The sequence below is a fragment of the Aotus nancymaae genome, unplaced genomic scaffold (assembly GCF_030222135.1).
Source record: "Aotus nancymaae isolate 86718 unplaced genomic scaffold, 86718_ANA_hifiasm-v0.15.2.pri h1tg000004l, whole genome shotgun sequence".
Classification (NCBI taxonomy): Eukaryota; Metazoa; Chordata; class Mammalia; order Primates; family Aotidae; genus Aotus; species Aotus nancymaae.
The window spans coordinates 67,638,336-67,665,637 of record NW_026988415.1 but is presented as its reverse complement, the minus strand read 5'-3'; the positions used below and the strand labels follow the sequence as shown (position 1 = coordinate 67,665,637).

Genomic DNA, 27,302 nt, shown 5'->3' with positions numbered 1-27,302 from the left:
CCTGTTTTAGTTCTTTGTAGATTCTGGATATTAGCCATTTCTCAGATGGGTAGAGAACAAACTTTTTTTTCCCATTTTGTTAGTTGCTGGTTCAGTCTAATGATTGTTTCTTTTGCTGTACAGAAGCCCTGGAGTTTAATTAGGTCCCATTTGTCTATTTTGGCTTTTGTTGCCAATGCTTTTAGTGTTTTAGTCATGAAGTCCTTGCCTATGCCTATGTCCTTAATGGTTTTGCCTAGATTTTTTTCTAGGTATTGTATGGTGTTAGAACTTATGTTTAAGTCTTTAATCCATCTAGAGTTAATTTTAGTGTAAGGTGTCGGAAGGGGTCCAGTTTCTGCTTTCTGCATATGGCTAGCCAGTTTTCCCAACACCATTTATTAAACAAGGAATCCTTTCGCCATTGCTTGTTTTTCTCAGGTTTGTCAAAGATCAGATGGTTGTAGATGCGTGACATTGCCTCCGAGGCCTCTGTTCTGTTCCATTGCTCTATATCTTTGTTTTGGTACCAGTACCATGCTGTTTTGATTACTGTGGTCTTGTAGTATAGTTTGAAGTCAGGCTACATGATGCCTTCAGCTTTGTTCTTTTTGCTTAGCATTGTATTGGCTATGTGGGCTCTCTTTTGGTTCCATATGAAGTTTAAGGTGATTTTTTCCAGTTCTGTGAAGAAGGTCATTGGTAGCTTGTTGGGGATAGCATTAAATGTATAAATTACTTTGAGCAGTATGGCCATTTTCATGATATTGATTCTTCCTAACCATGAGCATGGAATGTTTCTCCATCTGTTTGTGTCCTCTCTTATTTCCTTGAGCAGTAGTTCGTAGTTCTCCTTGAAGAGGTCCTTTGCATCCTTTTTTAGCTGTAATCCTCGGTATTTTATTCTCTTTGTAGCAATTGATTTGGCTCTCTGTTAGTCTGCTATTGGTGTACAGGAATGCTTGTGATTTCTGCACATTGATTTTCTATCCTGAGACTTTGCTGAAGTTACTTATCAGTTTAAGGAGATTTTGTGCTGAGATCATGGGGTCTTCTAAATATACAATCATATCATCTGCAAATAGAGACAGTTTGACTTCCTCCTTTCCTAATTAAATACGCTTTATCTTTTTTCTTGCCTAATTTCTCTGACTAGAACTTCCAATACTATATTGAATACGAGTGGTGACAGAGGGCATCCTTGTCTTGTGCTAGATTTCAAAGGGAATGCTTCTAGTTATTGCCTATTAAGTATGATATTAGCTGTAGGTTTGTCATAAATAGCTTTTATAATTTTGAGGCATATTCCTTCAATACCTAGTTTATTGAGAGTTTTTAGCATAAAGGGCTGCTGAGTTTTGTCAAAGCCCTTCTCTGCATCAATTGAGATAATCATGTGGTTTTTGTCTTTGGTTCTGTTTATGTGGTGAATTACATTCATAGAATTGCATAAGTTGAACCAGCCTTGCATCCCCAGGATGAAGCCTATTTGATTGTGGTGGATAAGCTTTTTGATGTGCTGTTGCAATCAGTTTGCAGTATTTTATTGAAGATTTTTGCATCTATGTTCATCATGGATATTGACCTGTAGTTTTCTTTTTTTGTTGAGTCTGTGCCAGGTTTTGGTATCAGGATGATGTTGGTCTCATAAAATGATTTGGGAAGGATTCCTTCCTTTTGTATTGTTTCAAATAGTTTCAGAGGAATGGTACCAGCTCCTCTTTGTATGTCTGGTAGAATTCATCTGTGAACCCATCTGGACCTGGACTTTTTTTGGTTGATAGGCTATTAATTGCTACCTCAACTTCAGCCATTGTTATTGAAATGTTCAAGGTTTCAACTTCTTCCTGATTTAGGCTTGGGAGGGTGCAAGTGTCCAGGAATTTATCCACTTCTTCCAGGTTTACTGGATTATGTGCATACAGTTGTTTGTATTAATCTCTTATGGTAGTTGGTATTTCTGTGGAAATTCTGGTGATATACCCTTCTTCATTTTTTATTGCATCTGTTTGAATCTTTTCTCTTTTTTATTAATCTGGCTAGTGGTCTATTTTATTGATCTTTTCAAAAAACCAGCTCCTAGATTTATAGATTTTTTGAAGGGTTTTTGTGTCTGTATCTCCTTCAGTTCTCCTCTGATCTTAGTTATTTCTTGTCTTCTGCTAGCTTTTGAGTTTTTTTGGTCTTGCTCCTCTAGCTCTTTCTGTTTTGATGATAGAGTGTCAATTTTGATCTTTCCTCACTTCTGATGTGGGCATTTATTCCTATAAATTTCCCTCTAGACACTGCTTTAAATGCATCCCAGAGATTCTTGTACATTGTGTCTTCATTCTCATTGGTTTTGAAGAACATCTTTATTTCTCTCTCCATTTCATTGTTTATCCAGTCAACATTCAGGAGCCAGTTGTTCTGTTTTCATGAAATTGTGCGATTCTGAGTTAGTTTATTAATTCTGAGTTCTAATTTGATGGCACTGTGGTCTGAGAGACTCTTTGTTATGATTTCCGTTCTTTTGCATTTGCTGAGGAGTGATTTGCTTCCAATTATGTGGTCAATTTTAGAGTAGGTGCCATGCGGTTCTGAGAAGAATGATTATTCTGTGGATTTGGGGTGCAGATTTCTGTAGATGTCAATTAGTTTGCTTGGTCCAGATCTGAATTCAAGTCCTGGATATCCTTGTTAATTTTATATCTCATTGATCTGTCTAATATTGACAGTGGAGTGTTAAAGTCTGACACTATTATTATGTGGGAGTCTAAATCTCTTTGTAGGTCACTAAGAACTTGCTTTATGTACCTGGGTGCTCCTGTATTGGGTGTGTATATATTTAGGATTTTTAGTTCTTCTTGATGCATTGATCCCTTTACCATTACGTAATGCCCTTCTTTGTCTCTTTTGATCTTTTTTGGTTTAAAGTCCATTTTATCAGAGACTAGGATTGGAAATCCAGCTTTTTATCCTCTTCATTTGCTTGATAAATCTTCCTTTATCGTTTTGTTTTTAGCCTATGTGTGTCTTTGCACATGAGATGGGTTTCCTGAATACAGCACACTGATGGGTCTTGACTTTTTATCCAGTTTACCAATCTGTGTCTTTTGATTGGGGCGTTTAACCTGTTTACATTTAAGGTTAATTTCGTATGTGTGAATTTGATCCTGCCATTTTGATGCTAGCTGGATGTTTTGCCCATAGTTGACATATTTTCTTAATTGTGTTGATGGTCTTTACCATTTGGTACGTTTCTTTGGTGGCTGGTACTGGTTTTTCCTTTTCTTGTTTAGTGCTTTTTTCAGGAGCTCTGATGAGGCAGGCCTGGTGGTGACGAAATCTCTGAGCAATTGCTTGTCTATAAAGGATTTTCTTTCTCCTTTGTTTATGAAGCTTAGCTTCACTGGATATGAAATTTTAGGTTGAAAGTTCTTTTCTTTAAGGGTGTTGAATATTGGCCCCCAGTCTCTTCTGGCTTGTAGGGTGTCTGCTGAGACATCCACTATGAGTCTGATGGGCTTTCCTTTGTGGATAATCGGACCTTTCTCTCTGGGTACCCTTAGCAGTTTTTCCTTCATTTCAACCCTGGTGAATCTGATGGTTATGTGCCTTGGGATTGCTCTTCTTGAGGAATATCTTTGTCATGTTCTCTGTATTTCCTGGACTTGTATGGTGGCCTGTCTTGCTAGACTGGGGAAGTTCTCCTGGATAATATCCTGAAGAGTGTTTTCCAGCTTGGATTCATTCTCTCCGTCACATTCAGGTACACCTATCAAACGTAGATTAGGTCTTTTCATATAATCCTGTATTTCTTGGAGGATTTGTTCATTTCTTTTCACTCTTTTTTCTCTGTTCTTGCCTTCTCATTTTATTTCATTGAGTTGATCTTCAACCTCTGATATCCTTTCTTCTGCTTGGTCGATTTGGCTATTGAAACTCGTGTATGCTTCACGAAGTTCTCGTGCTGTGTTTTTCAGCTCCATCAAGTCGTTTATCTTCTTCTCTAAGCTATTTATTCTAGTTAGCATCTCATATCACCTTTTTTCTAGGTTCTTAGTTTCTTGGATTGGGTTAGCACATGTTCTTTTAGCTCTGAGAAGTTTGTTATTACTCACTTTCCGAAGCCTGTTTCTCTCGATCATCAGATTCATTCTCCATCTGACTTTGATCCCTAGCTATGAGGAGTTGTGATCCCTTGGAGGAGGAGAGGTGTTCTGGTTTTTGTGTTTTGCGCTGGTTTCTTCCCATGTTAGTGGCTTTATCTACCTGTGGTCTTTGTAGTTGGTGACTTTCGGATGGGGTCTCTGAGTGGACATCCTTTTTGTTGATGTTGAAGCTATTTGATTCTGTTTCTTAGTTTTCCTTCTAACAGTCAGGCCCCTCTGCTGTAGGACTGCTGGAGGTCCACTCTAGACCCTGCTTGCCTGGGGATCACCCACAGGGGCTGCAGAACAGTTAAGGGTTATTGCCAGTTTCTTCTTCTGTTATCTTTATCCCAGAAAGGTACCCACCAGATGTTGGCCTGAACTCTTCTTTATGAGTTGTCTCTTTAGGTTTATCAGGGTCGAGGAGCTGCTTCAGGAGACAGTCTGTCCCTTATAGGAGCTCAAGTGCTGTGCTGGGAGTGCCATTGTTCCATGCCGGGCTGCTGGGCAGGTACCTTTAAGTCTGCTGCAGCTGAACTCATAACCGCCTCTTGTCCCAGGTGCTCTGTCCTGGGAAGGTCAGCTTTATTTATAAGTTCCTGATGTGCTGCTGACTTTTTTCTTAGATGCCCTAACCCACATGGAGTAGTCTAGTCACAGTCTGCCAGCAGAGGCATTGAGCTGCCGCACGCTCTGCCCAGCTGCTATGTGAACTGCTTTGGTATTGACAGACTGCCTTGGTAGTGGCAGATGCCCTTTCCCCGACTGAGCTGGACCATCCTGCGTCCAGCTGTGCTTTCTGCTAAACTCTCAAACCAGAGCATTTCAGATTGCTTGTTTTGTTGGGGTGGTACTCGCTGAGCCAGATCGCCTGGCCCCCTGTCTCAGCCCCCTGCATTTCAGTTGAATTGGCGGCTCTGTCTCCCAGGCATTCCAGATGCCAGTTGAAATGGCAGCCCCGATTTGTGTGAGTTTCTATGCGCCAACCTGTGGCCACCAGCTGAAATAGCCATGCTGAAAACTCCTGGCACTTTTTGGCCTGGGAATCTCCTGATCTGTGGGCAATGAAAACTTGTTTGGAAATGTGGTGAGCTCTCACGCTCTGCATTGCTCTTGCTGGAAACTGCACTACGGAGCTCTTCCTATTTGGCCATCTTAGATCCTTCTATCTTTTTTGTTCTTAGTCTGTAAGTGGCTATTCCATAGTGAGAAATAGTAAACGGATTCTTCCCTCCCTTTTCTTCTCCCCTCAGCACCTTCTTCAAGTAATGTGATGATGCCATTTCTTCTGAACTTTGAGAAACGTTTCAGCATGCTGTGTTTTTCAGTGTTTTAAAGAAGTGTTATACAAAGCATTGTATGCAAAATGTAGGGAGATAATGGAATCTACTTTAATTTGGAATTCTGTGTGAACTGTGCTCCAAGTTATTCACTCTTTCCAACTTTAAAAATTTTTATTGTTAAAAGCACCTTGCTTAGAGAATTTTAAATATTATATCTGTAACAATTGTCTCAAGATAATAAACTGTGCAATTCTTGTCATGAAAAAAATATCTGAATTATTCCTAACGTGACTTGTTAGTTTCTCTCTGTGTTTTCTGCCAGTATAAATGTGAAGGGTTTGCTTGCATTACGTTTTAGAAATGCATTTAGCACACTCGAATTTTCCTGAAGCTCTGTGAAAAGATTAGCTCTAAGTAGATGAATAAAACTATGCACGTGTTTTGAAAGTAATTTGTGTATCATTACCAAAAGTGACCTATTTGTCCCTATTACTTTGCTATTCTTAGCTTTACCATCTTTGGAAACTTTGCTTAAACTTATATAGTTCTGGGCTTGCTCATTAATGGAACTAGGAGAGAGGAAAACTGGCACCTATAGTAATAAAGTTCAATTTAAATGAAAAAAGTATACGGTACAGTATTGTTAACAATGCTATACATTAGCTCTCCAAAACTTATTCATCTCAGATAAATAAATCTTTGTACACTTTGACCATTTATCTATTTCCCTGTCCACACTCACCACCCCCCAGTCCCCTGCCAAGCCCCCTGGAAATCACCAATTCACTATTTGTTTCTGTGAGTTTGACTATCTTTAGATTGATTCCACATATAAGTGATTATGCAATATTTGTTGTTTTCAACCTGGATTATTTCACTTAGCATGTTGTCCAGATTAATCCATGTTGTTAGAAATGGAAGGATTTTCTTCTTTATAAGCCTGAGCATATTTCCACTATACACACACACACTCACACACACAACACATATATATGTATACACACACACACACCCCCTATATTTTCTAATCCATTCATCTGTTATGGACATGTATATTTTTCCCAATCTTGGCTATTGTGAATAATGTTACAGTGAACATAGGAATGCAAACATCTCCTCAAAGAGCTGATTTCACTTCCTTTGAGTATATACCAAGAAGGGGGATGCTGGGTCAAATGATAGTTCCATTTTTTTTATTTGAGTAGCCTCTATACTGTTTTCTGTAATGACTATACCAATTTACATTTTTATTAACAATATATAAAGGTTTCATTTTTTCTACATCCTCACTAACGCTTAACTATATTTTGACTTCTGGGTAATATTTATCCTAACAGGTATCAGGTGATATCTCATGAACATTTGATTTGCATTTATGTTATGATTGGTGATGTTGACCACCTTTTCATATACCTGTTGTTGGACATTTGGTTGACTTCTTTGGAAAAAAATTGTCTTTCAAGTTCTTTGCCCATTTTAATCTCATTTTTCCTTATTTGCTTTTGAGTTGTGTGAGTTCCTTATATATTTTGGACATTATCCCTTTACCAGATGTATAGTTTCCAAATAAGTTCTCCCATTCTGTAAGTTGCTTTTCTATTGTGTTGATTATTTTCTTTGCAGTGCAGAATCTTTTTAGTTTGATTAATACCACTGGTTTATTTTTCTTTATACTCTCACTGCTTTTCGTGTCCTATCCAAGAAATTATTGTGAAGAAATTATAATAATCATTTTTTTGTGAAAAGGGACAATGAAAATGTCATGGAGCTTTCCCCAGGAATTTCATTTTTTCATTTGTTATGTTTAAGTCTTTAATCCATTTTGAGTTGGTTTTGGTAAATGGTGTATGATAAGTGTTCAATCTAATTGTTTTGCTTGTAGATAATCTAGTTTTCCTATACTTGGTCTTAGCCAAAAGGCTAAGAAGCAATATATTCAGTTTTTCTAGCACAGTGTATTGAGACTGTCCTTTGAATTTTTTGTATTCTTCGCAATCTTGTGAAAGACCATTTGAGTGTGTATGTATGGGTTTATTTCTGGGATCTCTATGTTTTTCCACTGTCTTTTGTGTCTGTTTTTATAGCAGTATCATACAATTTTGATTACTATAGATTTATCATATAATTTTAAATTTGAGATCAAGAAGTGTGAGGCCAGCTTTGATATTCTTTTTCAAGATGGTTTTGGCTATTCAGAGTCTTTTGTACTTTCAGACGAAGTTTAAGATTGGTATTTCTCTTTCTGTGAAAAATGCCATTGGAATTTTGATAGGGATTGCGTTGAATCTGTAAATCTTTTAAGATGATATGGACAGTATAACAATATTAATTCTTCCAATTTATGGACATGGAATATCTTGTAATTTATTTGCATCTGCTTTAATTTCTTTCTTTATTGTTTTGTAATTTTTATTCTACAAATATTTTCTCTCCTTGGTTAGGTTGTTTCTAAAGTATTTTATTTTTTTGTGCTATTGTAAGTGGGATTCCTTTATTAACTTCTTTTATGAGAGTTCATTTTTCGTGCATAATCATATGACTGATATTTGTATGTCAGTTTTGTATTTGAATTCATTTGTTAGTTTCAACAGTGTTTTACTGCTGTCTTCAGTGGTTTCTACATATAAGATAATGTATTCTGCAAACAGACAATTTTATTTCTTCCTTTCTGATTTGGATGTCTTTTATTTATTTATTTTTTCTAATTGTTCTGATTAGAACTTTTAATATTGTGTTGAATATAAGTGGCAGGAATGGGCATCTTTGTCTTGTTTCTGGTGTTAAAGAGTTTTCAGCTTTTCACTCTTGAATATGGATTCAATATCATAAATGGATATTGAATTTTTTCTGTTTTCCTACATGTATTGAGATGATTATGTGGTGTTTATTTTCGATCTATTCATGCGGTGTGCCATACTTATTGATTTATGTATGTTTAACCATTCTTGCATTCCAGGGATAAATCTCACTTAATCGTGTTGTATAATTTTTTAAGGTAGTGTTGAATTGTTGAGCATTATTGCCTCTGTTTTCATCAGGAATATTGGACTGTAATTCTCTTTTCTTCTAATGTCTTTCTCTGGTTTTGCTATCAGGGTAATACTGGCTTTGTGAAATTAGTTTATACATGTTCCTTTCTCTTAAATTTTTTTGGAAGAGTTTGATAAGGATTGACACTAATTTTTAAAAATGTTTGGTCAAATTCACCACTGAGGCCAAGTGGTACTGGGTTATTTTTTATTGAGACATTTTTGATTACTGATTTTATCTATTTACTTGTTATTGACCTGTCGATATTTTTAAATTTCTTTTTGATTTGATATTCATAGATTGTATGTTTCTGGAAATTTATCATGTTCTTTAATGTTCTCCAATTGTTGGAATATATATATATTTGTAATCCTTATTTTTTTGTGAAAAGAATAAATGAAAAATAAAATTATAAATGAAAGAGGAGCTATTTTCAATCTGACTTATTTTTGTTCTGGTCTTTATTGTTTTCTTCCTTCTGCTAACTTTGGGCTTAGTCTGTTCTTTTTTTGGTTCTTTGATCTGTAAAGTTAGATTGTTTGATTTCAGATGGTCATTTATTGCTATTACTTCTTACTACGTTTTTTGCTTCATGTTTTGATATGTTCTGTTTTCACTTTTGCCTTAAGATATTTCTAACTTTTTAAAAATTTCTTCCTTTTAGCTCTGATAAGTTTGTTATTACCCACCTTCTGAAGCCTGTTTCTGTCAATTCATCAGATTGATTCTCCATGTTAACCCAATGCAAAGAAACTAAGAACCTAGTAAAAAAGTTAGATGAGATGCTAACTAGAATAAACAGCTTAGAGAAGAATATAAATGACTTTAGGGAGCTGAAAAACAAAGCATGAGAACTTTGTGAAGCATACACCAGTTTCAATAGCCAAATCAACCAAGCAGAAGAAAGGATATCAGAGATTAAAGATCAACTCAATGAAATAAAATGAGAAGGCAAGAACAGAGAAAAAAGAGTGAAAAGAAATGAACATAGCCTCCAAGAAATATGGAATTATGTGAAAGGACCTAATCTACGTTTGATAGGTGTACCTCAACATGATGGAGAGAATGAATCCAAGCTGGAAAACACTCTTCAGGATATTATTCAGGAGAACTTCCCCAGTCCAGCTAGCCAGGCCACCATTCAAGTCTAGGAAATAGAGAACATGACAAAGATATTCCTCAAGAAGAGCAACCCCAAGGCACATAACCATCAGATTCACCAGGGTTGAAATGAAGGAAAAACTGCTAAGAGCAGCAAGAGAGAAAGGTCGGGTTACCCACAAAGGGAAGCACATCAGACTCACAGTGGTTCTCTCAGCATACACCCTACAAGCCAGAAGAGACTGGGGGCTAATATTCAACATCCTTAAAGAAAAGAACTTTCAACCTAGAATTTCACGTCCAGCCAAACTAAGCTTCATAAGCAAAGGAGAAAGAAAATCCTTTATTGACAAGCAATTGCTCAGAGATTTCATCACCACCAGGCCTGCCTCACCAGAGGTCCTGAAAGAAGCACTAAACAAGAAAAGGAACAAGTAACAGCCACTCCAAAAACGTACCAAATAGTAAAGACCATCAACACAATGAAGAAAATATGTCAACTAATGGGCAAAACATCCAGCTAACATCAAAATGGCAGGATCACATTCACACATTACAATATTAACCTTAAATGTAAATGGACTAAATGCCCCAATCAAAAGACACAGCCTAGCAAATTGGATAAAAACTCAAAACCCATCAGTGTGCTGTATTCAGGAAACCCATCTCATATGCAAGGACACACATATGCTAAAAATAAAGGGATGGAGGAAGAATTATCAAGCAAATGGAGAGCAAAAAAAAAGCAGGATTTCTGATAAAACGGACTTTAAACCAACAAAGATCAAAAGAGACAAAGGGCATTACATAATGGTAAGAGGATCAATGCATCAAAAGAACTAACGATCCTAAATATATAGGCAGCCAATACAGGAACACCCAGGCACATTAAGCAAGTTCTTAATGACCTACAAAGAGACTTAGAGTTCCACAGAATAATAGTGGGAGACATCAACACTCCACTGCCAATATTACACAGATCAACGAGACATAAAATTAACAAGGATATCTGAAACTTGAACTCAGATCTGGACCAAGCAGACCTAATAGATATCTACAGAAATTTGCACCCTAAATCCACAGAATATACATTCTTCTCAGCACCACATGGCACCTACTCTAAAATTGACCACATAATTGGAAGTAAATCACTCCTCAGCAAATGCAAAACAACAGAAATCATAACAAACAGTCTCTCAGACCACAGTGCAAACAAATTAGAACTCAGAATTAAGAAACTAACTCAGACTTGCACATCTTCGTGGAAAATGATCAACCGGCTCCTGAATGTTGACTGGATAAACAATATGAAGGCAGAAATAAAGATGTTCTTCAAAACCAATGAGAACAAAGACAACATAACAGAATCTCTGGACACATTACAAGCAGTGTCTAGAGGGAAATTTATAGGAATAATTGCCCACATCAGAAGTGAGGAAAGATCTAAAATCGACACCATAATCATCAAAATTGAAAGAGCTAGAGGAGCAAGATCAAAAAAATTCAAAAGCTAGCAGATGACAAGAAATAACTAAGATCAGAGCAGAGCTGAAGGAGATAGAGACACAAAAAACCCTTCAAAAAATCAATAAATCCAGGAGCTGGTTTTTTGAAAAGATCAACAAAATAGACCACTAGCGAGATTAATAAAAAATAAAAGGGAGAAGAATCAAATAGATGCAATAATAAACAATGAAGGGGATATCACCACTGACTCCACAGAAATATAAACTGCACTCAGAGATTACTACAAACAACTCTATGCACATAAACAAGTAAATCTGGAAGAAGTGGATAAATTCCTGGACACTTGCACCCTCTCAAGCCTAAATCAGGAAGAAGTTGAAACTTTGAACAGACCAATAACAAGGGCAGAAGTTGAGGCAGCAATTAATAGTCTACCAACCAAAAAAAGTCCAGGTCCAGATGGGTTCACAGATGAATTCTACCAGATGTACAAAGAGGAGCTGGTACAATTCTTTCTGAAACTATTCCAAACAATACTAAAAGTGGGAATCTTTCCCAAATCATTTTATGAGACTAACATTATCCTGATATCAAAACCTGGCACAGACTCAACAAAAAGGAAAACTTCAGGCCAATTTCTATGATGAACATAGATGTAAAAATATTCAATAAAATATTGGCAAACCGATTGCAACAGCACATCAAAAAGCTTATCCATCCCGATCAAGTAGGCTTCATTCCAGGGATGCAAACCTGGTTCAACGTATGCAAGTCTATAAATGTAATCCCCAAATAAACAGAACCAAATACAAAAATCACATGATTATCTCAATAGATGCAGAGAAGGCCTTTGACAAAATTCAACAGCCCCTTATGCTAAGAACTCTCAATAAACTAGGTATTGAAGTAACATATCTCAAAATAATAAAAGCTATTTACAACAAACCTACAGCCAATATCATGCTGAATGGGCAAAAACTGGAAGCATTCCCTTTGAAATCTGGCACTAGACAAGGATGTCCTCTGTCACCACTCATATTCAATATAATATTGGAAGTTCTAGCCAGAGAAATTAGGACAGAAGAAAAATTAAAGGGTATTCAATTAGGAAAAGAGGAAGTCAAATTATCTCTATTTGCAGACAACATGATTGTATATTTAGAAGACCCTGTCATCTCCGCCCAAAATCTCCTGAAACTGATAAGCAACTTCAGCAAAGTCTCAGGATGGAAAATCAATGTGCTGAAATCACAAGCATTCCTATACACCAATAACAGACTAATAGCCAAATCATGAGCGACCTCCCACTCAAAATTGCTACAAAGGGAATATAATACCAAGGATTACAGCTAACAAAAGAAGTAAAGGACCTCTTCAAGTAGAGCTACAAACCACTGCTCAAGGAAATAAGAGAGGACAGAAATAAATGGAGAAACATTCCATGCTCATGGTTAGGAAGAATCAATATCATGAAAATGGCCATACTGTCCAAAGTAATTTATACATTCAATGCTATCCCCATCAAGCTACCAATGACCTTCTTCACAGAACTGGAAAAAACCACCTTAAACTTTATATGGAACCAAAAGAGAGCCCACATAGCCAAGACAATCCTAAGCAAGAAGAACAAAGCCAGAGGCATCACACTACCTGATTTCAAACTATACTACAAAGCTTCATTAATCAAAACAGGATGGTATTGATACCAAAACAAAGATATGGACCATTGGAACAGAACAGAGGCCTTAGAGGCAATGCCACACATCTACAACCATCTGATCTTTGACAAACCTGGCAAAAGCACACAATGAGGAATGTTTAGTAAATGGTACTGGGAAAACTGGCTAGCAGTGTGCAGAAAGTAGAAACTGGACCCCTTCCTGACACCATACACTAAAATTAACTCCAGATGGATTAAAGACTTAAACATGAGACCTAAAACCGTAAAAACCCTAGAAGAAAACCTAGGCAGAACCATTCAGTACATAGGCATAGGCAAAGACTTCATGACTAAAACACCAAAAGCATTGGCAGCAAAAGCCAAAATAGATAAATGGAACCTAGTTAAACTCCAGAGCTTCTGTACAGCAAAAGAAACAATCAAGAGAGTGAACCTGCAACCAAGAGAGTGGGAAAAAATTTTTGCAATCTACCCATTTGAGAAATGGCTAATATCCAGAATCTACAAAGAACTAAATCAGATTTACAAGAAAAAAACGATCAAACACATTCAAAAATGGGAGAACTATATGAACAGACACTTTTCAAAAGACGACATATATGAAGCCAAAAAACATATGAAAAAATGCTCATCATCACTGATTAATTATTAGAGAAATGGAAATCCAAACCACATTGAGATACCACCTCATGCCAGTTAGAATGGTGATCATTAGAAAAATCTGGAGACAACAGATGCTGGAGAGGAGGTGGAGAAATAGGAACAGTTTTACACTGTTGGTGGGAGTGTAAATTGGTTCAACCATGTGGAAGACAGTGTGGCACTTCCCCAAGGACCCTGGAAATAGAAATTCCATTTGACCCAGCAATCCCATTACTGGATATATACCCAAATGATTATAAATTATTCTATTATAAAGACACATGAACACGTATATTCATTGTGGCACTATTTACAATAGCAAAGACCTTGAACCAACCCAAATGCTCATCAACGATAGGCTGGGCAAGGAAAATGTGGCACATATACACCATGGAATACTATGCAGCCATAAAAAAGATGAGTTCACATCCTTTGTAGGGACATGGATGAACCTGGAAACCATCATTCTCAGCAAACTGACACAAGAAGTGAAAATCAAACACAGCATGTTTTCACTCATAGGCTAGTGTTGAACAATGAGAACACATGGACACAAGGAGGGGAGCATCACACACTGTGGTCTGTTGGGGGGTGGCCCAGGGTGGGACATCGGGGGGATGGAGAGGTCGGGGAGGGATAACATGGGGAGAAATACCAGGTATAGTTGATGGGGGGATGGAGGCAGCAAACCACATTGCCATGTGGGTACCTATGCAACAATCCTGCATGATCTGCACATGTACCCCAGAACCTAAAGTACACTAAAAAAAAATACCCTGAAGTAAATTAAGTATGGACCTAAATCACTCAAAAATAGTGGAATGGAGCTAATACAGTGGACCTTTAAGTACTCAGCAGAAGAATTGGGGATTTATTTATCAAGTAGTGATGAGGAAATGAATATTTAAGTTGAGCAGTGAAAAGTCTATTGGATCTGATTTTTACAAAGACCACTTCGAAAACAGTGGAAGATAGATGGAAAGAAGTGAAACACAAAACTGGATATATAAGTGATAATAAACATCTAAAATAGGAAAGGATAGCAAAACCAGAAAAAGTTTGGAGAGGTCTAGATTTGTTAGACGTTGTGTTAAAATCTGCACGTCTTCATCACTGATTTGATTGGCAGAAACAAATGCTTTGTTAGTAGGTTCTTTATTTGAAAGGACCCTTCCTCCCTGTGTTGTGGCCAAGAGCCCAACTTTATAAAATTCTAGAACAGCGAGACTTTGAGTATACATTTGGTAGGCAGTGAAGATAGGTTTTCCTTCTTGCCAGTGAAGATAGGTTTTCCAGGATTTGACTGAAGAGTGTGTGTGTGTGTGTGTGTGTGTGTGTGTGTACACATGTGTATATTGAGAAGGGAGGAGTTTCCATTCTGAGAAAATGCGAAGATGGAGAGAGGAACATAGTGCAAAAAAAATAGAATAAATACTCTCCTATTTCTGTAATTTCTGTTTGAAATGACCTCTACACCTCTTTCCGCAGAAAGAGTTTTCTCTGCAGAAATTTTCCCTAGGGCTCATCTTCTAGGACCTGTGTGTGTTAGGCAACAGTGCCCCTAGTGTCTATTTGGCATCTTCACAATCTGATAGATGAGATTTGTTGACCAGGGCTAAAAATGGTATAGAGCAATTGCAAAGATCACAGTGCTCAAACAATTTTTCCTTCTTTGTCAAAATTGATATAGATGACCAGGTATACTCTCACCAGAAATACACTGGTAATGTCTGATTATTAGAAGAGGCTGTGGAGGATGGGCTTAGTGTCTCTTTTTTTCCTTGTGAGAATAACTCATATAAATGTGAGGTATAAAAATAGTGTCTTCTTTCAAGAAACTGCCTCCAGCTTTGCCATATCTACAATGCTATGGACTAAGAATAATACTTTAATGAGTTTTGAGGGTTACTTGTCATGGGCGGTCTAGAGCAGGAACTAGTGAATTTATGAACTACCCCCTTTATCATACTTTGCATATCCTCCAAGGCCAGGATAGCTGCCTTCCAGTTGAAGCCTTGTGAAGATGTGAAAGCACAAGAAGATCCCAAGTCAAGATCCAGTCCTGGCTGTGCAAAACCCCACTTTTGGATATCTTAGTTCCCAGGGTTGCCCTTTCTTTTCCAGGGGATAGCCATAATTCTCAACTAAAGGTTTTAGTCCCAACCTTGAACATATACTGAGTGTGTCAATTCAGTGCACAGTCCTCCATTATGCCCTTTCAAGGGAGACTGGCCTATCTTTTGGCATTAGCCTCAAGGAGCCAGGAATGGCAGGCAGCCATGATCTACAAATCATGGTGATTAAATTGAAATTGTATATGAAAACAGTATAATGGGGTAGGTCTACTGTGACTTTTGTTTTTCTGTCAGTCTCCAATTGTTTTAGCATGGAACAATTAAAGTAAATAATGACTAGTTACAATTGTGTCAATATGTTTCTTGCAGATTGAATGTTTTCATGCACAGATTTTACCATCTTGTTACTTAAAAGGCTGATGGCTTCTGTCCTTGCCTGAAAATTTTTTGAAGAGGTACAGTTCTAGGACACAGGTGAGTAACAAGTGGGATTGCCCTCCCAACTTCTTTTTTTTTCTGTTTTCCCTATTTCCTTCTTTTTTCTCCCTCTTTCCTGATTCTGAGTCCTTTCAATCTGGTAACACCATCACTAATGGACATTTTTTTTTTAGTTTATTAATCGTATTTTATTTTTACATGTGATCTATACTTGTAACACATTTTTATGTGTACAATACAGTATTGTTGACTGTAGGTACATTGTTGTACTCATTGGAGTAATCTAGAACCAGCATGTAGACCAGAAATAATTATAGAGCAGGAGTTGTGGAAAGCTCCTTCTAGACCAGGAGTTGAAGCTTATCATTTGGTATCTTAATGGCATGTGGAACATTGCTTAATATGTCCAACATCTGGTTTTCTCACTTTATTAAGGGAATAGAGACAGATAAGCTCTGAGATACCTTCCATTTGAAATACCTTCAAATCCATGAACATATCTTTTGTAGTTCCCAGTGTTTCTTTGGGAAGATGCAGAGATATTATGAGTTCACGATAAAGGGATAGGTAAGGAACATGGAGAGGATGAAGAAAAGAGCTCATTCAGTGAGAGAGAAATTAATTCTAACCCATGACATCTGTGGAGACTTTAGGATGAGGTGAAAAGTGAGCATAATTTGAATGTAAGAGAAGATAACTTCATGTTAGAGGCTTGAATTTGATTCTTGGATCACTGGGGAAACAAGCTTTGGAGCTAGACTTCCTGGGTTTGAATACAAGTGTTACTATTTAGCAGATATGATATTTATATGATTTAGAATCATCCATAAAAAATGGGATAAAATGGTAATTAGTTATGATTAAATGAATTAACGTATATAAAGTTCTTAGAACTGTGTATGTTAGTAATGTTTCTATACAAAGAAATGGTAGGTGACTAGGCAAACTTTTCTTTTGATACAGTTTCTGTAGATATTATTGAAGATGGATGCTAGACCTTTGAGTCAGTCGTAGGTGGAACATATGCCACTGAGATGTCTTCTTGGCTAAAAAGCAAACCAGGGTCAGAACCTCTCCCTCTCCCTCTCTTGATATCCCTGTCTGTTTAATCAAGGGTTTTTCAGATTCATATTGGAGGAGAAGTTAAACAAGTATTGGTTTTCTCAAATGCTCAGAAGAGTGCCTAGTTCATAGTATGCCTAACATATACAGGCACTGTCTAGTGTGTCGTATAAAATCCATTTCATTCCATTTTCCCAACTATCATTCATTCACTTATGTTATGTTGTGTGTTATGTTATGTTATGTTATGTTATGTTATGTTATGTTATGTTATGTTATGTTATAAGTGAATGAATGATAGTTGGGACGGTGGAATGAAATAGAGTTTATATTGCACACTAGACAGATTACTCTGGGAATGACAAAACCTTGCTGATGAATTAATGGGAGAGAGACTGCTGATGTGTATGCCATTTGGGAGGTTCTTCCAGCAGTTCAGGTGAGATATAATCGGGGTTCACACCAGAATAGGGGACACGTGAGTAAAGAGTTAATGGAGTAGAGTGGCCTTCCAGAGGTCAAAACTGTAGAACTAGATAAAACTGCAGTGGGTGTGATGGCTAGTATTTGGCCTCAGTGACTGACAGGTGGAATGTGTTTTGTAAAGTAGTAGAAACCGGAGTGGAAGGGATGAAGGTGAGTAGAAGAGATGAAAGGAGAAAGAAACCTGCCTTGCTTTTTCCCAAGATTTGTTTTCAAGGGCCACTCTCTCTCCTGTTACACCTTAAGGCATATTCCCAAAACTTCCTCTAGGACTTCTGGCCAGGATTTCTATAGTTAGACAACACTGTCTTTGCTGCTCACAGTAAGGTGGGGTCGTCTTCAAATTGAGAAAGCCAAAGACCATGTGAGCAAAGAAAGTGCTTACCATACTCAATCAGAAATGGACGTCAGATTCCTTAGGATGTTGGCATCAAGTCACCACTGAATATTTCAAACAAAGGTCACTTCATTATGAGTTTCATTCTGGAATTGGATATTTTCCAAATTTCCTTATTTCGCAAGGTCAAATTCCTTTATATGCAAATATTTAAAATATCTACAAATTCTTGTAAAATAAACTAAAGAAATTAGGGCTTTCCCATGGTTGAGTCTACTGAACCAAAGTCAAGCTGGATTTTCCCCTGTATTGTTGTTTTCTGTATTTATCCATAGATGACCGGTTTCTCAGACTAGGATGATTACTCTTCCAAGACAGGTACCTGCTTTTCCTTCTAAGTTTCTCCAACACAGTACTTTGCCTGGAATTTCAGGCATCTTTCACTGATTTACCTCATATCAAATTGGGCCTCCTCATACCACCATTGATTAGAATTGAAGAGCTAGAATCCAGTGAATATGAAGCATGAGAACTCTGTAATGTGTCCAAAAGTTGATGTTTTTCTGATCATTTCACTCATCTTACTTTTTGATAATCAGAAAAAGCATTGAACAAAAGAGACCTGTGTGCATTTTTCTTTAATTGTAAACCTGCGGAGACTTGGTGATATGCTGTGCTGCAATTCATGATCCCAGGAGGTACTTTTCTTCTCTTATTTTGCACCATAAGTATGATTGGTGTATACATTAAGACCTAGCTAGTAAAGTGAGATGAAAATAGTCAAGATGTGTTATTATTCTTTTCTCACTCTAAATATCCTAGGCAACATATATTAAGCTAGGGTTGATGACTTTCGATTTTCCAGATGTACATAAGAAAGTAAGTAAAGACAACTTGGGGATCTCTTAAGCTCAAAACATTCTTGTCTTACTGGCCTTTTACAACAAGTTGTCTGTATTCTCTAATAAGACTTTAATTATGTAGTCCTTTCACCTCCATAACCCACAAATTGACCCACAGTCAGTTGGGTACTTTTCCCTGTGAAGAAGCAACATGAAATGAACCAAGGCTCCAGATACAGAGTCATGGCTCTACTCTTGATTCTACTACTGATCAGACCACTAAAGTGTATGTGACCTGGGAAAACTCTCTGGACATCTCTTTTTGGCTTTTCTCATTTTCCCCATTGTGGGAAATGTGAGGCCTCCAGCCTAGCCTGTTCATCCTTCTGCATTTTTCTGATGAGTTCTCTTATCCATTTCCCATAAGAACTGTTTTCAAATTTCTCCACCTTCTTCAAGCTCCTATACTGATACCACAACACACTATTGAGGTAGGCTAGTGTTCATTAAACAAGGTCCCAAGGATAATACATGATCTAGAAGTTCTGCCAAGGCTTGCTGCCTTATTAGTGTTCCAGCCTCAGTGGTTCACCACTGTTTCCTAGATCAGCACCCTCTCCTCCACATCCATCCTTATGTTATGCTCCCAGGTCTTTGAGTATTGTATGTTGTAAGTTATGTGGAATATGGACAATAAAGAGATGTCATGCCACTGGCAGAGAAGTACCAGACAGTGCATTGTAAAAAAAAAGTTGAAGAATATAGTTTCATGTATTATGGACCTTATGCAGATGAAATATGAGCTCATGGGCATGAGAAGGGTGTTCTCTGGTGAATCTGCCAATAATTGGAAGAGATAGGAGTATCAAGTGTGTGAAGGTATATTGTAGTCTAAAGACATATCTATATCCCTCAAATTTATTAGTTTTTTCATTTATTCTGTAAGAGCCTACCTACTCCATTCAACCACAATGTTAGACACTAAAAAGCTGGTAAGAGTCCTCGCCTTCAGAGAACTTATGCTCTAGTAGGCACCACAGAAAGTAGGAAAGTACAGCATAGTATGGTCTGATGTACCATAAAAGTGGAATGTTTGCTCTGGGTTTACTGGAAACTCATAAGAGGGGTACCTGATCTGGACTTGTGTTTCCATATAGGCTTCTGGAAGGAAATAACATCTAATCTGAAGCCTAAAACATGAAGAGTCATTGCATATGCAAGTGGAGATGAGAGATTGTGTTTTTGGCAGCCTGATTTGGTTGGCTGATGCAAAGGTCATAGAAACACAAAAATTCTTCAAGTTAAATATATGGATTTTGTAATGCTTGTCAAGAGTGAAGGAATGGTATGGAAGACATGGGAATTATTTTCTACAGATTTGAGGCAGATAGACAGTAGGGAACCAAGTTAGTAGGAAGCTTAATTTATATTAGGGTTATTAATTGTGTGAAATGCATAGGATTTGAGCTTATACTGAAAGATTGGAGTAAAGTATTTCTAGCACAGACTCTGGTTAAAGAAGAGCCATTAGCCAGATGTCAGAAATGTTAGAATGTCAGAAGTGTTAGGGGAGTATCAGTGGTGATGTTCTATTTTCTGAAAAGTTTTGAACATTTATCAAAGACAAGTTTAGAATATTCTTTAGTACATGGGAAGTTCATTTAAAAATTTTCCTTATGTTTGTGGTAGAGTACTGAGTGATTTAACTTTCCCTATGGAAAAATCATTGAAAAAACAAGGGAAAGATTGAATGAGTAGGGAAGAAACTGGTGGCCTGGAAATTAATTCACAAAAGCTACAATAATAGATTAAAGAAAAGGCCCTGAATTGTCTTCCAGCTGCACTGGGAGGGTTGTGCCTTCTCATTGTCTCTCCATCTTTGCATGTGAGACCAAGGTCCGAAGGAAACAGATGAGTCGAAAGGTCGTTTTCTCCTTTCTCACTGTCTTTGCACCCATATTATTTGAATCCCCAGTCTCTGGTATAATTAACAATCCACACATAAAAAGGAAAGACTGCTGGACTGGAAGCTTGGTGGCCTTGATCCTGGTCTGCTTTCTACCACTAAACAATTGTGTGTTCTTGAACAAATTCATTAACATCTCTGATCTCCAGTTTTCTCTCTGTAAAATAAAAGTAGATGTGCTCTGAATTTCCAGGTTGTACATTGCAGTATTTGTATGTGTATGTAGGATGCCCAGTTGAGAAAATAATGCAGTCCTTGCTGTGTGGTGTCTCAAAATCCATATGCATATAGTTGACTGTCATATAATAATGCTAACGATAAGAACCTTATGAGAGATAGCGCCTTCAGTGACAGAAAAGGGTAGTGATAAACATTCAGCTTAAAGAAGTCACAAATTTCTCATGTCAATTATAAGATTTAAGCACAGCTTTGAATTTTATAATAATGGGGGACAAATAGATCAGGTTGAAGGAGCTAATCTGAGAATGTAAGGACTTATTTTAGGGACACAACAAATAGTTCACAATGGAAGGATCATGAAGTGTTTTAGGAAATGTTTTGCTTTTCAAAAGTGGATGGGAGCTAGAACCTGGTGGTCCTAATATTCTCAGCTAAGGGGTTTCCAGGCTGAGCTTGTAGGTACATTAGAGGAAGCAAATAAATTTGAGCCTAGGAATGAAGAGTCACATCAGTGCTTCAGAAAAATGAGTCTTGATATTTAGCCTTAAAAGGGAAGGAAATTCTGCCATTTGTGACAACATAGATGAACCTGGAGGACATTATGCTAAGTGAAATAAGTTGGGCACAGAAAGACAAATACTGCATGCTTTCATCTTTATGGGGAATCTAAAATAATTGAACTCATAGAAGCAGACAGTTGAATGTTGGTTGGCAGAGGGTGGGGGTAGGGTAAATGGGGAGATGTTGGTCAAAGTGTACAAAGTTGCAGTTAGACAGGAAGAATAAATGACAAGTAAGATGAAAAAGATAATAAAAAGATCTTTTATTATGATCACTCATAATTTTTTTTAAAATAACTTACTTTGTAAAACCATTCATTCAAATGTTTTTATAGGCCAAGCCAAGGCCTGATTATATTTGTAAGATAAGCTCTAAATTAAAATAGTAAGATATGTTTTTGAACTCCTTCCAAGGGAGTATTTCCAGGTAATATTATTCATTTACTGTTACTTATAAAGACCAAAAGTTTTATCTGCTCATAAAAAAGGAAAAATACAACTAAGTCTGAAATAATGTAAAGTTCAACTTCATGGTATCTCTGAATCCCTCATCCAGGGGAAAGCATTTCAGTATGGACTGAAGAACTCATGTGAAATGTGGGAATCAGTTTTTTCCAGGTACTGGATCTTTCTGAGAAGAGCCAATAGTCAAATAGTAGAATGTGTGTGGGATATGTCGCGAGCTAGCAAGTAGGATAATGCTGTTCTATTTTCTGGAAAAAGTCAAACGTTCATGAGAGATTTGAATATATCCTGTAGTTAATGGGATTAACATTTTGTAAGTATGTTTGTGATACAATGCTGAATGATGTAGGTTTGTGATTGAAAAATATCATTGGGACAGTAGTGTAGGGGGTTGAATGAAGACTGTGAATCAGTCATCAGGGAAACTAGACACTTATTTTAGAGATAGAGTTAATATAGAACTGTCCCCTGCCTGGATTAGGAACGAAGAATGCAGTAGCCTTGCCTAGTAGAGTAATGTTTATGTGAACGAGCCTTCTCAACTAGAGTACAGCTGGAACCTTGCTTCAGGTCACAGCACTAGGGCCTCTTGTTATGCTCCCCTGTGAGCATAACTATTTATTCCTAAGAAAGTCTCTGTCCCCAAGTCTTTCATTTGCTCTTCACTCTTCCCTGAAAGTTCCTCCCAAAGATTTTCTCTTAGCTATTGCTTCTGCATCCTGATTTTTGTCAGAGAGGCCCTCTTTGACCCTTTTTCTTGAAGTAAATTCCCTCAGCTGGTCCCTCACATGCCCTCTGTAACTCTGTATCACTCTTTCCTGTGTTATTTTCTTCTCATGGCTTTTCCAATGTCTGAAATAATCTTATTTTTATATGCCATTATTCCACTAGAGGGTACAATGACACTTAACACAAATTACCATAAAGTGAATATTCTAAGGCAGTGTGTCATGTCTTTGCAGAACTCTATGGGCTGTGTTGAGGAAGCTGCTTACAGATGGAATTGACAGCATGAGGAAAGGTGTGGTCCTTACAAGTATAGGGCCTATATTAATGAAATAGCCAAGCATACTCAGCCAGGAGACTGAAGTACCAGGTGTGATGGAAGTTGTGCTATAATTCACTCAGGTACATATAGAATGTTCCTTTAGGCGGGTGAGTTCATTTAAATGTTAAACATAACTTATTTATGTCTAATTGACATCTTCACTAATCCAACTGACTGACATTAATGTCTAACTGACTCACTCTGATCAGGACAGTGGAAGGATCATGAGCTCATTGGCTAAATGTGCCACCTAGATAGATTGGAGGGTGGGATAGAATGAGGCAGGGAACCTAGGTGAGACTGTGTTGGTGTTGTTGGAGGGTACTATGGTGGCATCTCTGGGACCTGGCTGTTGATTGTTTATGAGGTTCTTCAGGAGGAGGTAAGATTTAGGTTTTATTATGATCTTAGGCCACTAACAGAGGGAGGCCCACAGCTGGAAGAGAAGGATGAGTGGGAGAATGAGGGAAAATACTCAATTTCCAGGGCTCTAAAGTTCAGGGTGAAGCATGTGCCAGCATATCCAGGTGAGTGTAATTAAAGGAAGAGAGTGACAATTTTACTCGTCAAAATAGAGGCTTCAGTGAGAACATAGGGATTAGTAAACTAATTTGCAACCTGGAGGTAATAGAAATGCTCAGATTTCAGCACAAATATGAATAACAGAAGTGTAAGTGAATATGATTTCAAGTTGGAGGTGATATCCTGGGATTTTTAGGAGTTTTTTGAGGGGAAAAGGTAGACACTCACATATGTGAGGAGTATTCATAGGGTTATAAATATATATAAAAAACTTTTGTTTCTGGGAAGTTGGAGTAGACATAAATTACTCTTCTTATTCAGTGCAGCACCAGCAGTAGCAGCAGCAGCAACAGCAACATTAACAACTAAAACCCATAACAACAACAACTAAAACCCTAGACATGATATATAAAACAAATACAAGATTCTGAAAGGTAACAAGAAGGCATGGCAGCTAGGGATCTTGGGATCTGAAGAAAAAATGGTAGGTAGTTTGCTGTGTTTCTTTTTGCCTCAAATATCCCCGACTTGGAGCTGAAGAAACTAGCAACCTGGAAATGCCAATGCATGCAGACCAAATAAAGCCCTACAAAAATTCGCTCTCATTAGCCAAAAGACCAGGGAAGGTAAAGGCTAGCAAGACAGAAACTTTTAGACAATAACCACTCCACTCCAGCCAAATCCAACAGACAAAACTGTGGCCCCACTCTAATCAATGTCAGAAAAGGCCAAGTGGGGAGCCTATACTTCCAACATCAGGACACTATAAAAGGGCATATAAGTATCTCTGCCAGGGTGGTGGTAAAGTAGGAAGACTGGCCTTCCATTCTGGCCAGGCAGTATTGAGTAACTTCTGATTCTGCACCACCATAGTGACAGTGGACACCATCTGTAGAACCCAGACTTATACCTGCGCCCTCTCATAATGAGGCAGCCCTCTTCTTCCTTGCCATGATAGTGGTGGAGAAGACCAAATGGCAAGCTGAGACTTTAGTCCCTGCCATGAGGTAACAAAGTCTCCACTGCACACACAATGTTAAGGTAGACCACGTGAGGAGCCTGGACTGGCACTTCCAGCTGGCAGGTAGGAATGAGGCAACCCCTTCCCTTCCTTCTCCCTTCTAAGGTGGTGTCAGAGGACTAGTAGAAATTCAGGGATTTCACCATAGCCTATTGGTAATGAGCCATTCTCCTACCAGGTGTTAATAGATATTAAGGTTGGTAAGAGTAACAAGGCACAAGTATGCCTCCCAAACTGGGAAGTATCAGGGGAGACCGAGTGAGGAACTGTAACTTCCATTCCCTCCCATCAGATATCAATAGAGGCCAAGTGGAGAACCTGGTCTTTTACTCACACCAGAAAGTAACAAGTTGCTGCCACGCCCTCTTCTTATGCTGCTGTGGTATCAGAGGAACCCACCTAAAGTAGAATATTTGAATAAGATTCAGAGCCTCATAACATATCCAGAATGTGCAGGTTTTAACTGGTAACCACTCATCATACCAAGAACCGGGAAGATTTCAAACTGAATGAAAAAAAAAAAAAGGCAGTCAGTACATGCCAACACGGAAATGATAGCTTTTAGAATTATCTGTCAAAGGTTTTAAAGCAGACATGGTAAGAATGTTTACATTTTAAAAAAATTTCCGAATTTTATTTTAAGTTCAAGGGTACAGATACAGGATGTGCAAGTTTGTTACATAGGTAAACATGTGTCATGGTGGTTTGCTGCACAGATCAGCCCATCACTCAAGTATTAAGCCCAAAATCCACTAGCTATTCTTCCTGATCTTCTCCCGCCTCACACCCTCTGCCCTCCAACAGGCCCCAGGGTGTGTTGTCCCATCACCCCTAATGTGTCCATATGTTCTTATAATTTAGCTCCCACATTTATAAGTGATAACATGCAGTATTTGGTTTTCTGTTACTGCATTGGTTTGCTAGGGATAATGGCCTCAAGCTTCATTCATGTCCCTGCAAAAGACATCACGTCATTGCTTTTTATGGCTGCATAGTATTCCACAGTGTATATGTACCACATTTTCTTTTTTTTTTTTAATTGCATTTCAGGTTTTGGGGTACATGTGAAAAACATACAAGGTTGTTGCATAGGTGCCTATGTGGCAGTGTGATTTGCTGCCTTCCTCCCCTTCACCTATATCTGGCATTTCTCCCCATGCTATCTCTCCCCAAATCACCACCCCCTGCTGTCCCCCCAACTTCCCCACAACAGACCCAAGTGTATAGTGCTCTCCTCCCTGTGTCCATGTGTTCCCATTGTTCAACACCCGTCTATGAGTGAGAACATGCGATGTTTGATTTTGTGACCTTGTGTCAGTTTGCTGAGAATGATGGTTTCCAGGTTCATCCATGTCCCTACAAAGGACGCGAACTCATCGTTTTTGATGGCTGCATAATATTCCATGGTGTATATGTGCCACATTTTCCCTGTCCAGTCTATCATCAATGGGCATTTAGGTTGGTTCCAGGTCTTTGCTATTGTGAACTGGGCTGCAATGAACATTCGTGTGCATGTGTCCTTATAGTAGAACGATTTATAATCCTTTGGATATATACCCAGTAATGGGATTGCTGGGTCAAATGGAATTTCTATTTCTAGGTCCTTGAGGAATCGCCACACTGTCTTCCACAATGGTTGAACTAATTTACACTCCCACCAACAGTGTAAAAGTGTTCCTATTTCTCCACATCCTCTCCAGCATCTGTTGTCTCCAGATTTTGTAATGATCACCATTCTAACTGGCGTGAGATGGTATCTCAATATAGTTTTGATTTGTATTTCTCTGATGACCAGTGATGATGAGCTGTTTTTCATATGCTTGTTGGCCTCATGTATGTCTTCTTTTGTAAAGTATCTGTTCATATCCTTCGCCCATTTTTGAATGGGCTTGTTTGTTATTTCCTTGTAAATCTGTTTCAGTTCATTGTAAATTCTGGATATCAGCCCTCTGTCAGATGGGTAAGCTGCAAAAATTTTTTCCCATTCTGTTGGTTGCCGATTCACTCTATTGACTGTTTCTTTTGCCATGCAGAAGCTGTGGAGTTTGATTAGGTCCCATTTGTCTATTTTGGCTTTTGTTGCCAATGCTTTTGGTGTTTTGGTCATGAAGTCCATGCCTACGCCTATGTCCTGAATGGTTTTGCCTAGGTTTTCTTCTAGGGTTTTTATGGTGTTAAGTCTTATGTTTAAGTCTTTAATCCATCTGGAGTTAATTTTAGTATTGAGGGTTTTTAGCATAAAGGGCTGTTGAATTTTGTCAAAGGCCTTCTCTGCATCTATTGAGATAATCATGTGATTTTTGTCTTTGGTTCTATTTATGTGATGGATTACGTTTATAGACTTGCATATATTGAACCACCCTTGCATCCCTGGGATTAAGCTTACTTGATGGTGATGGATAAGCTTTTTGCTGTGCTGTTGCAATCAGTTTGCCAGTATTTTATTGAAGATTATTTCATCTATGTTCATCATGGATATTGGCCTGAAGTTTTCTTTTTTTGTTGAGTCACTACTTGGTTTTGGTATCAGGATGATATTGGTCTCATAAAATGATTTGGGGAGGATTCCCTCTTTTTGTATTCTTTCGCAGAGTTTCAGAATCCATGGTACCAGCTCCTCTTTGTATGTCTGGTAGAATTCAGCTGTGAACCCCTCTGGACCTGGCCTTTTTTTGGTTGGGTGGCTATTAATTGCTGCCTCAACTTCAGTTCTTATTATTGGTCTATTCAGGGTTTCGAGTTCTTTCTGGTTTAGGCCTGGGAGGGTGCCAGTGTCTAGGAATTTATCCATTTCTTCCAGATTTACTGGCTTATGTGCATAGAGTTGTTTGTAGTAATCTCTGATGGTAGTTTGTTTTTTTGTGGAATCGGTGGTGATATCCCATTTATCATTTTTTATTGCATTTATTTGATTCTTCTCTCTTTTCTATTTTATTAATCTGGCTAGTGGTCTATTTTGTTGATCTTTTCAAAAAACCAGCTCCTGG

At 37.9% G+C, this 27,302-nt stretch overlaps 1 long non-coding RNA gene across 1 annotated transcript in view; it reads left to right on the top strand.

Annotated features, from left to right (window-relative positions):
* Positions 1 to 27,302, top strand: part of LOC135269216 (uncharacterized) — a 295,851-nt gene that overhangs the window by 36,592 nt on the left and 231,957 nt on the right. Inside the window, exon 2 of the long non-coding RNA XR_010337531.1 lies at positions 15,761 to 15,865. This is a non-coding gene — a long non-coding RNA (uncharacterized LOC135269216). The remainder of the gene's footprint in view (positions 1 to 15,760; positions 15,866 to 27,302) is intronic.